Source organism: Pinus tabuliformis, chromosome 1_2 (genome assembly GCF_031772625.1).
Source record: "Pinus tabuliformis cultivar Carrire ecotype Pingquan chromosome 1_2, CPIR1, whole genome shotgun sequence".
NCBI lineage: Eukaryota > Viridiplantae > Streptophyta > Pinopsida > Pinales > Pinaceae > Pinus > Pinus tabuliformis.
In genome coordinates this window covers 459,689,236-459,701,793 of record NC_142298.1, presented here as the reverse complement: position 1 = coordinate 459,701,793, position 12,558 = coordinate 459,689,236, and positions in this window count along the sequence as shown.

Genomic DNA, 12,558 nt, shown 5'->3' with positions numbered 1-12,558 from the left:
TTTATGTTCCTACCTAGAAGCGACGACACTTGAAATGGTTCCTTGGATTGGCTGCAATTAGTTGCGGAATATCGAGGGAAAAAGGGCTCCAAATACTCACTGTTGAAGGTAAAATGTGAAATTGTAAAAATAACAACTCATTTTGAATATTTATGATCATTTTCTCATTATTTTATTCATTGTTAATGTTTTTACCTAGATATGCTTCATTTTTACTATGAAACAGATATGTTTAATCCTTCTTGTGGTGTTTTGAGCAAGTCAACAGTTGTTAGTAGGTTTTCATTATGTTTGAACAGGTTAATTTGACCACTGAGTATAGTTTTATCTCTTTTTCAGACTCTTTAGACCCATGAAAAAGGAACCCCCCTAGAGTCCTCTTTCAACTCTCTTCAGACTCCCAAAATATGAAAAGATTGTCGAGCACTTGTCTTTTCGAACTCGTAAAAGTAAATGACAAGACATTTATTCAGTATAAGTTTAACCCTTTTCCGGATTGAGATAGACTAGCTACGAAAAAGGAATACCTTAGTCAAACATGGCTAAGAGGTTCTCTTGGGTATTGTTTTCTACCTTTCAGGCCTAAGGGACTATCTACGAAAAGGGACATCTAGATTTTTCTTTTTTTCCTCTTTTCCAAACTCTCTAAACATGAAAAATATGTCGAGTTTTACCTTCACTGGACTCGTTAAAACATCAAATAGTGATGGACTTGTCGAACATGACAAGGCTGAACCACTCCTTCTCAAGGTTTGTTAAATATACTTGGAGGGATTCATCTAAAGGATGGACTTACAAATCAATCATATGTTATCCTCCTCAAGCTTGTTAAAAAATAAAGAGGTACTGACCAGTATGGTTGGGGAAATTGGGAAAACAAGGGATTCCATTTTGCTAATGGCAGTGAGTCACTCTTGTACATGACACTCTTCCACTTCATCTTTGTGGCTATTGGGTTGGGTAATCTACTTGTTTTTTGGTTATCATACCATTTTTAGAGCCTCCATCTCAATTTTGGGTCAATGCTACCAACTCCATTCAGTGTTGTCGGTGTGTTCAAGAGAAGTCATTCAGTTGATCTCTGTTACAATGCTCTTAAGCCTTCATTTCATGTTTGACTTTCTTGATCCAGTTCCATATCAGCATCATTCTTCTCATTCTGTCTCAATCATCATACATGTTTATGTCATTGATGGGGGATACATCAAGGCCCTTCTGATACGGGTCGCTTCCTGTCGACATCAGCACATCATCTAGGAAGTTGACGTAGAAACACCCCTTGGTACCTTAGTGCTTGCATACATCAATGGCAAGTTTCTTCGCTCTTGGTGACAGGTTTACATCAATGGCCTTGGACTGAAATATTTTGTGTGGTGTTTGACATCAACCCATTTATTCACACCATACGGATTGTACTATGCTACCTTAAGATCCATTAACATCATTGGTGGTTTCTCTCACACCTATTAATGGATTACATCATTGGACGGTAATCAGATGGTGTCTACCATGTTCCACTCCAGCTCATTGATTCACATGGTTAGACTCATACTTTTATTGGTCGTGTCAATGAGATAGAAGACCCCAGATCTAGTTTCATCCATCAAGGCTATGATTTTAGGATTATACATAGATCACAATGTATGGTGATCATGATCATATTGATAGTCATCTAATCATGGGTCCACTAGTTTCATCTGTGGACGCGTCATTTGATCATTGTACATGTTCTGCTAGCTTATGGGTTGAGTATGGGAATGCCTCCCTCAACATACAAATATGTCATGTTGTAAATGTATTGTAACTATAACACCCTTCTCCCACATCTACCCAAGCAAATAGTCAGCCTAGATAAACATGCGATGAGAGGCCACTATGATATGATTCGACCTCCTAAGTCACCTTAAGGAAGTGGAACTAACAAAAACAAACCATACAAACATTTAACATCAGCTTCAAGACCCTTAGTAACCAATCCAACACTTCAGACAACTTGCCCTTGGGTCCCACTGAAATTTTGGACAACTTAAGCCTCACTCGTTCTCATGTTATAGGCATGACAACATCCAGAAATCCAGAGTCGCTCTCACAGGCTTGCCTTCCAGCATCCTGGGAGTCATTTAGTCAGTGTTATGCTAGCATCCCTAGGATTTGAGCCACTTTTTCAGGCCCAGAGCCCAAGTCACTGCCCATAATTGAACCATCTCTTTAGAACAGTAAAATAACATGGAAATGACAATACTAAAGAAAATACTTGTTTAAGACCTTGACTAGACCCCTACTAGCCATGGCAAGCATTTCGTTAAACATATCATGAATATGTAAACTACAAGTGTAAATAACATATCTGAGCATAAGGGTCTCATACTTATCCGAGATTCGCCATGAAGCATTGATGTCTCAACATATTAACTTCCACTCCATACATTAGACCACAGATACATTGTTCATTCATATACAAGTAAAAATATGATGAGACCCATACATAGTTGATGTCATAAAGCACATACATAACTAGCATAATAGGGACACAAATAACCATGAAATCATAGCCATATAAACCACATATAATCCAGTATAATACTCATAGAAATACAAGGAGAAATAACCTTTCATTAATTATGAAAAATGCAAACCTAGGATGGGACTTCCACGTTCCACCCGACTGTAGAATGGTTGAGCCAAATATTTCTTCATCCATTCACCCTCATGCCATATTCCAAGCATAAATGTGGGAGTCAAACCAAAAGAACCAACTAGGGCATACCAAGGCTAAACCACCTCACCCTCATCAAAATAAACCAGGCTTTATCGTGATCCATCCCGGATCACTAGGCCAACATAATAAACATATCATAACATGCTTTACCATGATCTCCACTCGATCACTAGACCAAACAAGCATCGATGCCACCGTATTTCTCCACCTACACCGTGAGGAATTTTCTCGTCTCCTAGTCTCTCAAGCTTTACCTCAATCCAAACCCAAATCACTAGGCTCTAAACTGACACCCCTGTTTCTTAGGCTTTACTCTAATCCACACAGGATCACTAGGCCCTAAACCGAGATCCACTCTCCAGGGTTTACCACATATCCCAATCTGGGATTACTAGGCCCAACAGAGAGAGAACCACCTCTTGGATTTACCATATATCCTGTCATTGACCGAGAAGGATTCTTAGGCCCACCAAGGCAACACAATCTTGCCTTACGATAGCCCATAGTCTAGCTCAGGGTTCACTAGGCCAGTGGCTTCACCGTGATCAATAGTTTGGTTCAGAGACCACTAGGCCATGTGCTCTATCATTCAAAGATCCACCCCACTTAGCTTTAAATCCATTCAGCTCAACCGAAACATGAGAACCCCATCACACCATGGTTATCTAGAAATGGCAAGGCTAAGCTGAAAACACTGTTACACCTGGAAAAACCCGTGCCATAACAACAAAAGGACCACATGAAATACCATGCATGCCAAATCTAGCAAGGAAATCACACATGCAAAGTGATACCTGCAGAGAACCATGTTGTAGATGTTTGATCCTGCTCTTCCTTTCTTTCTCCTTCCTTCTCTCCCTTTCTTGATCCCATGCATAATCATAGAAAAAGCTTGAGCCAAGAGCTTACACTAACTAAGATCTTTCTCATTGATTTTCAGAAGCCTTTTTATCAATGAGGCATCTATTTTCTTCATTTTCCATTATTTTCCTTCAATATCCTCCTAACATGCAACCTGTGACCTTTCACCTTCATTTTCTCCTAATTTCCATTATTTTCATAAATAAATGTACCAAAATGCCATTTTTCCTTTCCAAAGCCTTATCCATTTCCTTTACCAATTTCCTTAGCCATAAACAACCAAATGAACACCCCCTAGGATGTGTTGCCTTGCCATTCAACTTGGAATATGTGTCCCATCACCGTGGCCTTATATATATATATATATATATATTTATTTATTTATTTATTTATATATTTACATGGAATTTTCACTAGGGCTGTTACAGAACCCTCCCCCTTGTGGGAACACCGTCCTCTATTTTAAACCACACCAAGACCTCGAAAAAGCTATTGAAAAGCAATCATATTTCCAACTTGACCAAATAACAACCATACCTCATATTGGATATTTATAACACAACTCATTACAATATTTACAATAATCACATATACACATTCACTAAACTAGCAAGTAAAAAGATACAATGCCCATATCAATCAACAAGGGAATTTAAAGGATCACACCTCCTACCTCAAAATAATACCAGGATTCACCTCCTTCCCAGGAAGTCTAGAATCCACTATCACAGTCAAAGCTGCATCCAAATTCCAGCGTTATAATCTTGTGCCACTTGCCCCCTCAGTGAACAATTAACTGCTCATTTTTCCATGGCGCACTCCCAATGTGTATATGATTCAATCTGGCAATGCTAATGACCAAAACCAATATATCCATGATCTTCCCTTCTTTGCTACACAGTCCCTTGGGAAATCTGTTCACCCCCTTCCGTGAAGTCACTCACCTTCCATGTTCCTCAACATCCCCTATCCTGGGCGATCCATTCCTTCGCAAGGATTCCTTGCATCAGAAGATCAAACAACCAAGACATATACCTTCCACAATCATCATACCAGTGATAGCATGCTCATGGAAATCAATGGACACTATTGGGTACGAGTGCACCACAATGGCCCTACTCTTGAAGTGCTTTACCGACATACTATTGAATCTTCCAATTCCTTTTGCTATTGTTGTTAATACTAGCAGTCAATTTCAACCACCCAACCAAGAATGTTCATGCACTCTTGTTTGAAGCACATAATTTCTATTAGATTCAAAATAAATGGAAATAAATTCACATCATACCTCATTGATAGCTCGTCAACAAGGTACACTTGCAATAATGTTTACTTCCTATCACAACAAGTCAAAATAGCATCTTTGATCAAATCAACAAGTATAAAAATATCACATCAAGTTAGCTCAAACACAACCATCATAGATCAAAATCATAAGTCACATGTAATCATCATAAACCAGAATCATAGATCACATGTAATCATCATAGCCCATAATCCTAAATCACATGCATAATAAAATTGAAATAAAATGTTGATACTTATCATTTCATCAATCCTTAGCTTATACCTTTGTCTTTTTTCCATACGCACTCTGGATCAGTTGTCACATACACAGTGCCAACTCCTCAACCATGTACACATACACATAGTTTGCTTCACACACATACAACCACACATGACATACAACACCATGCAATACATGCACCTAGTACCATGTGCCTTCAACACAGCATGTATGACATGCGAATGATATCACACGTACACCAGTGCCATATGTACAAGGCCCCATCTGCACAGCGTGTGCACAACATCACATGTACATGACACCACCTGCATAATGTGTACATAACACCTCATGTACACTGCACCACTGTACAACGTGTACACAATACCACATGTAAACATTACCACACGCACGACATGTATGCGACACGATATGTACATAGTGCCACATAGATGTACACATCACCACCTACACAAAATTCCACTTATACAACATGCACACAACACCATATGTACATAGTTCTAGATGTACAACATGAACATAACACCACCTATAGATAGCACTGCATATCCAACATGTACATAGAATCATTTGTACACAACACTGTATATGTAATATCCACACAACACTACATGCACATAACATCACATATGCAACATGTGCACAGCAATAGTACCACACATCCAAAACCACATTGTCTTTACCAGCAACCTTGCTTCTAGTGTCATATCCATGCTTGTCCCATCATGTCACAGAGCTCACTGCTTTCATTTCGCTATTGTATCCCTCGGTATAACATGTCCATAACATAGACATAATATAATTACATAATATAAACTCATAACCATATGATATTGACCTTGTATATTTTTCATGACTGCTCTTCTCAATTGATTCCTCGTAAGACTAGGAACCTCTTCATGTCATTCGCTTGTGTAAGAAATCATTCCTCCACAAGAACAATTTTTGATGACCCTGTCAGACAATGACATAGCTACATACATACATACATACATATATAATCATTAGCATAAAATTATCATCATTATGTGAGACAACGACATACATACATACATGTATACATATATAAACATTATCATAATCATAATCATAACAAAATTACCAAATAACATAAGGTCTAGGTTAAGAGAACTTCCTTTATTCATGCACAACATTGAAAAAAATCGTTCCCAACATAGCCAAGGCATCTAACACCTCAGATCAATTTACTTTACCTTTTCTTGTTACCTTTCACATGTTTGTATTGTCACTGTCCATTTACCACTGTGGACCAACCATTCCAATCAACTGTCATAGTCCTACCTTCTGTTTCGCTTACTCATACACAAAGATTCAACCATGTCTTATATTACTTGTTGTGTACCACATAGCTCTCCCCGAGCTCCAATAAATTTCCTCTTTTCCCAACCAATTTCCAAGACTTAAAACATACAATACCAAGAAACAAACAAGAAGCAAAACCATGAAAACCAATAACAACACAACATTACAACAAAGTGGCATAACTATGCACTAGACACACTCAATATCGCACATCAAGCACAACAATCGTAAAAAACCAAAAGCACAAGGCTAACAACAAATACCATGACTCAATCCCCATGGTTCCCAAGGAAAGCTCAACTAGATCCATCTTCAAGATTTCAGGGTAACCTCTTTTCCATGCAATCTCCTCCATCATACCGCCATAAACACATAATTGTCAGCGCATAAATAAATATAACAATACACTAGATACATTATCTTGTTTTGCCAAGCATGTTTCCTTGTAGTTGAACACGTCCATGCCATCTCTCAAGGAACTCCAATTCTCTTGACAAATCCACCTGTAACTAGAGACTAGCTAATATACCTGTCAATTACAGGTCCATGAATGTAGCACATATCCAAACATAGCCAAAGGAATTATTGCCCAATTCCTTTCCTTTACCCTTTTACCTTGCTACAATCAAGGCTTACTATGTATTGTCACATCACCCAACTGTTAGTTATATAAACACATCAACTATTACCTTGTCACACTAATACCAAGCATGTTCCTTGCAACTTCTCACACCACATGTTCCAAATATCAAGACAATCGTATATATCAATTTGAAATCAACTTTTACAAACAATCATGTCATAACCCATAGTCAACTCATAGCCATTAGACATAATTTTATAACTATCAGCTACATTCAAGTACATATCAACTGTCTCAACACATATGTGTTAGTACAATCATCTTAAAACAAGATCATTGGAGCGCATACTCATATTATGAAATTCATCAAACATTCAACTAACTTGCAAACATATCATGTTAAATAAATCAACTAGACACCAAACACTCAAACACCAAATAGATGCCATAATCAAACAGTCAAGCACAAGGTAGATGACATAAACAAGTTCATACCTTAATGTATCTTAGGGGAAGCAATATTGTCTGCACAATCAATCTAGTTAGCATGATATAACTTCACAAGATATTAACTCAAACATAAATAATATCACGATACCCAAAATAGTCACTAGATAACATGTTTATATCATAACTCATACACAATTATCATTTATGCATAACAATCACATATGTACAATCGGTCTAGATTAGTGCCACACAATGCAACATGATAAGTCGACTCATACCTGAATGTCATAACCCTAACCATCTGCATAGGCCAATCTAATTTCGCATGATACATATAACATAAAGATATAAATGTTATAACCCTAATCACAAAGTTACTAGCATATAACAACAACACTCTATATATCATGCTCATCAACAACATATAACCTAACCATTAAGTTATCTAACATAAAATAATAATAACAATGCATACGAGCACATGTTATTATCATTCTTGACTATCTGACACATGTGCTTATGACTATACTAATCAACTATCATCTATCATGTATGTAACCATAACATCAAAAGACATGTACATAAACCTAATGTATATAACCTAATTCATATACTAATCCTTGACTTACATACATGGATGCCAAACATACAATACCTATATGATGATCTCCTCTTACCCCAAAGTCCAATGTTGCAACCTCATTATGATTATCTGCATCTCCTTCTCTATTGCATCCAACATATTAGCATCATAACATACTTATATCATCATGATAATCTAAATTACATACCATGCCTTCACAAGTCATGTTTGACCTACATTTCATGCATAACTATAACCAAGACCATTCATGCATGACAACTGCATATACACATATAACAAATGAGTACCAAACCATATACACATCATTCTAGCTAGAGTCCAGTCATCAATGCATGACCATATCAACTACACAAACCATGACCTCATGCATGACAACAACCATTACTCCATTGTACACATTGTCATATGCAACCATCAACATGCATAAGAAATGCCTAATCAACTACACATACGCATGAATGCATGTAGTCAAGCATAAGCAATTAATTTGTGTAACCAACCTACAAGACCGATAGATGTAATCAAACATACAATAATGAAACCTACCATACAAGGATGTAATCAAGAAAAATATAACATGTAACCAACCTATAACAATATGTAACTAGTCATATACTCATGACGATGCATTCCACCAAAATCAAAATCAAGTTCCTCATGACAACCTCAAGTTTCACATGACGACATCACTTCAACCCTGATTGGCATCATGCAAATGCAACAAACATATGGAATGCAAGTGTAAGGGACAGACATGCAAATGACATGCATGCATGGCCAATAAACATTTTCCATCTAGTCTGATGGGTGAACCATGCTCTGATACCACTAGGTAACACCCTCCTCCCACATCTACCCAAGAAACTAGCTAGTCATGGTAAACATGCGACAAGAGGCCACTATGATATGATTCAACCTCCTAAGTCACATTAAGGAAGTGGAACCAATGGAAACAAACCATACAGACATTCAACATTAGGTTCAGGACCCTTAGGAACCAATCCAACACTTCAAACAACTTGCCCTTAAGTCCCACTAAACTTTTGGACAACTTAAGCATCAGTCGCTCTCATGCTATAGGCATGACATCGTCTAGAAACCCAAATTCACTCTCACAGACTTTCCTTCCAGCATCCAGGGACTCATTTAGTCAATTCTATACCAGCGTCCCCAAGATTTGAGCCACTTTTTCAGGCCCAGAGCCCAAGTCGTTGCCCAGAATTGAACCATCTCTTCATAACAGTAAAATAACATGGAAATGACAATACTAAAGAAAATACTTGTTTAATACCTTAATTGGACCCCTACTAGCAATGACGGGCATTTCGTCAAACATATCATGAATATGTAAACTACATGTATAAATAACAAATATGAGCATAGGGGTCTCATACTTATCTAAGATTCGCCATGAAGCATTGATGCCTCAACACATTAACTACCATTCCATCCATTAGACCATAGATACATTGTTCATTCATATACAAGTAAAATATGATGAGAACCATACATAGCTGTTGTCATAAAACACATACATAACCAACATAATAGAGGCAGAAATAGCCATGGAATCACAGCCATATAAACCACATATAATCCAGTATAATTCTCATAGAAAAACAAAGAGAAATAAAATTTCATTAATTATGCAAAATCCAAACCCGGGATGGGACTTCCACGTTCCACCTGACCATAGAATGCTTAGCCAAATCTCTCTTCATCCATTCACTCTCATGCCATATTCCAAGCATGAATGTGGGAATCAAACCAAAAGAACCAACCAGGGCATATCGAGGCTACACCACCTCACCCTCATTAATAGAAACCAACCTTTACCATGATCCATCCCGTATCACCAGGATAATACAATAAACATATCATAACAGGCTTTACCATGATCTCCACTTGATCACTAGGCCAAACAAGCATTGATGCCATCGGATTTATCCACCTACATCGTGAGGGATTTTCTTATCTCCTAGTCTCTCAGGATTTACCGCAATCCAAACCAAAATCACTAAGCCCTAAAATGAGACCCCAGTCTCTTAGGCTTTTACCAGAATCCACACTAGATCACTAGGCCCTAAACTGAGACCCACTCTCCAGGCTTTACCGCATATCACAACCCAGGATTATTGGGCCCAATGGAGAGAAAACCACCTCTTATCCTTACCGTATACTCTGTCATTCACCGGTAAGGAATCCTAGGCCCACCGGAGCAACACAATCTTGACTTTACTACAACCCATAGTCTTGCTCAGGGTTCACTAGGCCAGTGGCTTTATCGTGATCCATAGTTCGGTTCAGGGGCCACTAGGCCATGTGCTCTATCATTCAGAGATACATCCCACTCAGCTTCGAATCCATCCGGAAATCCAACTCAACCAAAACATGAGAACCCCATCACACCATGGCTATCCGGAAATGGCAAGGCTAGGCTAAAAACACTATTCCATCTGACAAAACCCATGCCATAACAGCAAAATAACCACATGAAATACCATGCATGCCAAATATAGCAAAGAAATAACACATGCAAAGTGATACGTGTAGAGAACCATGTTGTAATAGCTTGGTCTTGCTCTTCCTTACTTGCTCCTTCCTTCTTCTTGCCTTCTTTTCATTTCTTGATCCCATGCATAACCATAGCGAAAGCTTGAGCCAAGAGTTTAAACTGACTAAGAGCTTTCCCAATGGTCCTCAAAAGCCTTTTATTAATGGGGCCTCTGCTTTTACCATTATTTTTATGAATAAATGTGCCAAAATGCCATTTTTCATTTCCAAAGCCTTAGTCATTGCCTTTGCCAATTTCGTTAGCCATAAAAAACCAAATAAACACCCCCTAGGATGTCTTGCCCCACCATTCAGCTTGGAATACATGTCCCATCACCGTGGCCTTATATATATATACATGGAATTTTCGCCAGGGTTGTTACAGTAACAGATGAAGCTCGCTGGTTGTCCTTGATCCCTACTTATTACAAGGTAAATCACTTCATTCATCAGTCATCATCTATGACTTTGCGCTTTAGGGTGAATTGTCTTACAGGCCATTTTGTCACATCTGATCAGTGAGCCTCCTCATGGGATCAATCAACATCTTATTCCCCCTTGTCACCATCTTGCACAAAGCCCTAAGCATGTACCTTTCATTTCCTAGAATTTTAGCCCTAAATTGCGTCATCTAAGCCAGTTTGAAGACCAACGCTCCCTATAAGCCTACTGGGGTGTGTTCACCAGTAGGTTGGTCCACTGTGGCCTGCGTTGGTCACCAGCAAGTTGCTCCCCTTTGCACCTGCGTTCATTCTAGAAATCCGGGAGGATGATCGGGATTCTGAAAGCTTCACCTTCTAGGAGTTTCTAGAATTTGTTAGAACTACTTACCTTGGATAAATCATTCAGATCCTATCCATCCCTACATTGGATTTTTCACCACTTATCCGTTGATCCTATCCCTCCATCAAAGGGGGATCTCTTACCCTAGGATGGTAATTGGATAAGAACTCCCAACTTACCATAATTCTCTATATATATCCAGCCTATTATGAGGTTGGGGGTTGGCTTTTGGAGAATAATTTTTCCCTTATGATGCTATAGTGAGTGGTCATCATTCCATGCATTTAGGGTGATTGGAGGTGCATATTGTGACAAGGAAAGGACAAGTCAACAACTTGGAGGAGCTCTTCTACAAGATAAACTACTACTTATGGTTGTAATCTCCTTCCATTTACAGTAATGCAATGAATTTATTGTTTTCTGTAATGCAATGAATTCATTGTTTTCCTATATGTAATGTTGTTTCATATATTTCAATACCATGTTTATCTATTGAATGAAGTACTTATATGATAATGCATACATCTTGTAGTTTCTTGGCTTGTGTTATCTCATTGTGCAAGTTCTAATTTTGGCAATAGGAGCTGGAATTGGGGCTTCCAAGCTAAAGAATAAGTGAAGCATGCGAAGGATTCAGGGTAAGCCTCACTCCATTATATATTTATTTTAAGGAAAAGCATTGGGTTCCTTGTCCCTTTTTTGTTCTAAGTTAGCCACCGACCTAGGGGAGATACTTTTGTCCGCAATCGTAGATTCCGTATAATAGAAATTTCTAGATAAAGTCTATGCACATCTTTAACATGAAGGGCAGTTTCATAATGGATCCATCTCCCAAATGACTATCTAATGGATAGTAATACAAACCTAATGACCCCAACAAGGAAAGAAAGGAATTTTGTAGTAGTGTTTGCAATTATTTTATTAATATGGAATGTCACACTTAGTTTGATTCTTATTTCATGGGAGTGAGTAAGCACTTCTTGGTAAAGAACTTGAATTGTCTTGGTTATTTTTTATTCATTTTTCCATTTTAGGATTTTTTAAGTCTCTTATACTTTTTTGTTACCATTCTTGGAGAACAATTTTTACATACTTGTTCAAGTTTTGTATATTGTTTGGACCATTATGAAGGAGGTTGAATGACAAGGAATAGA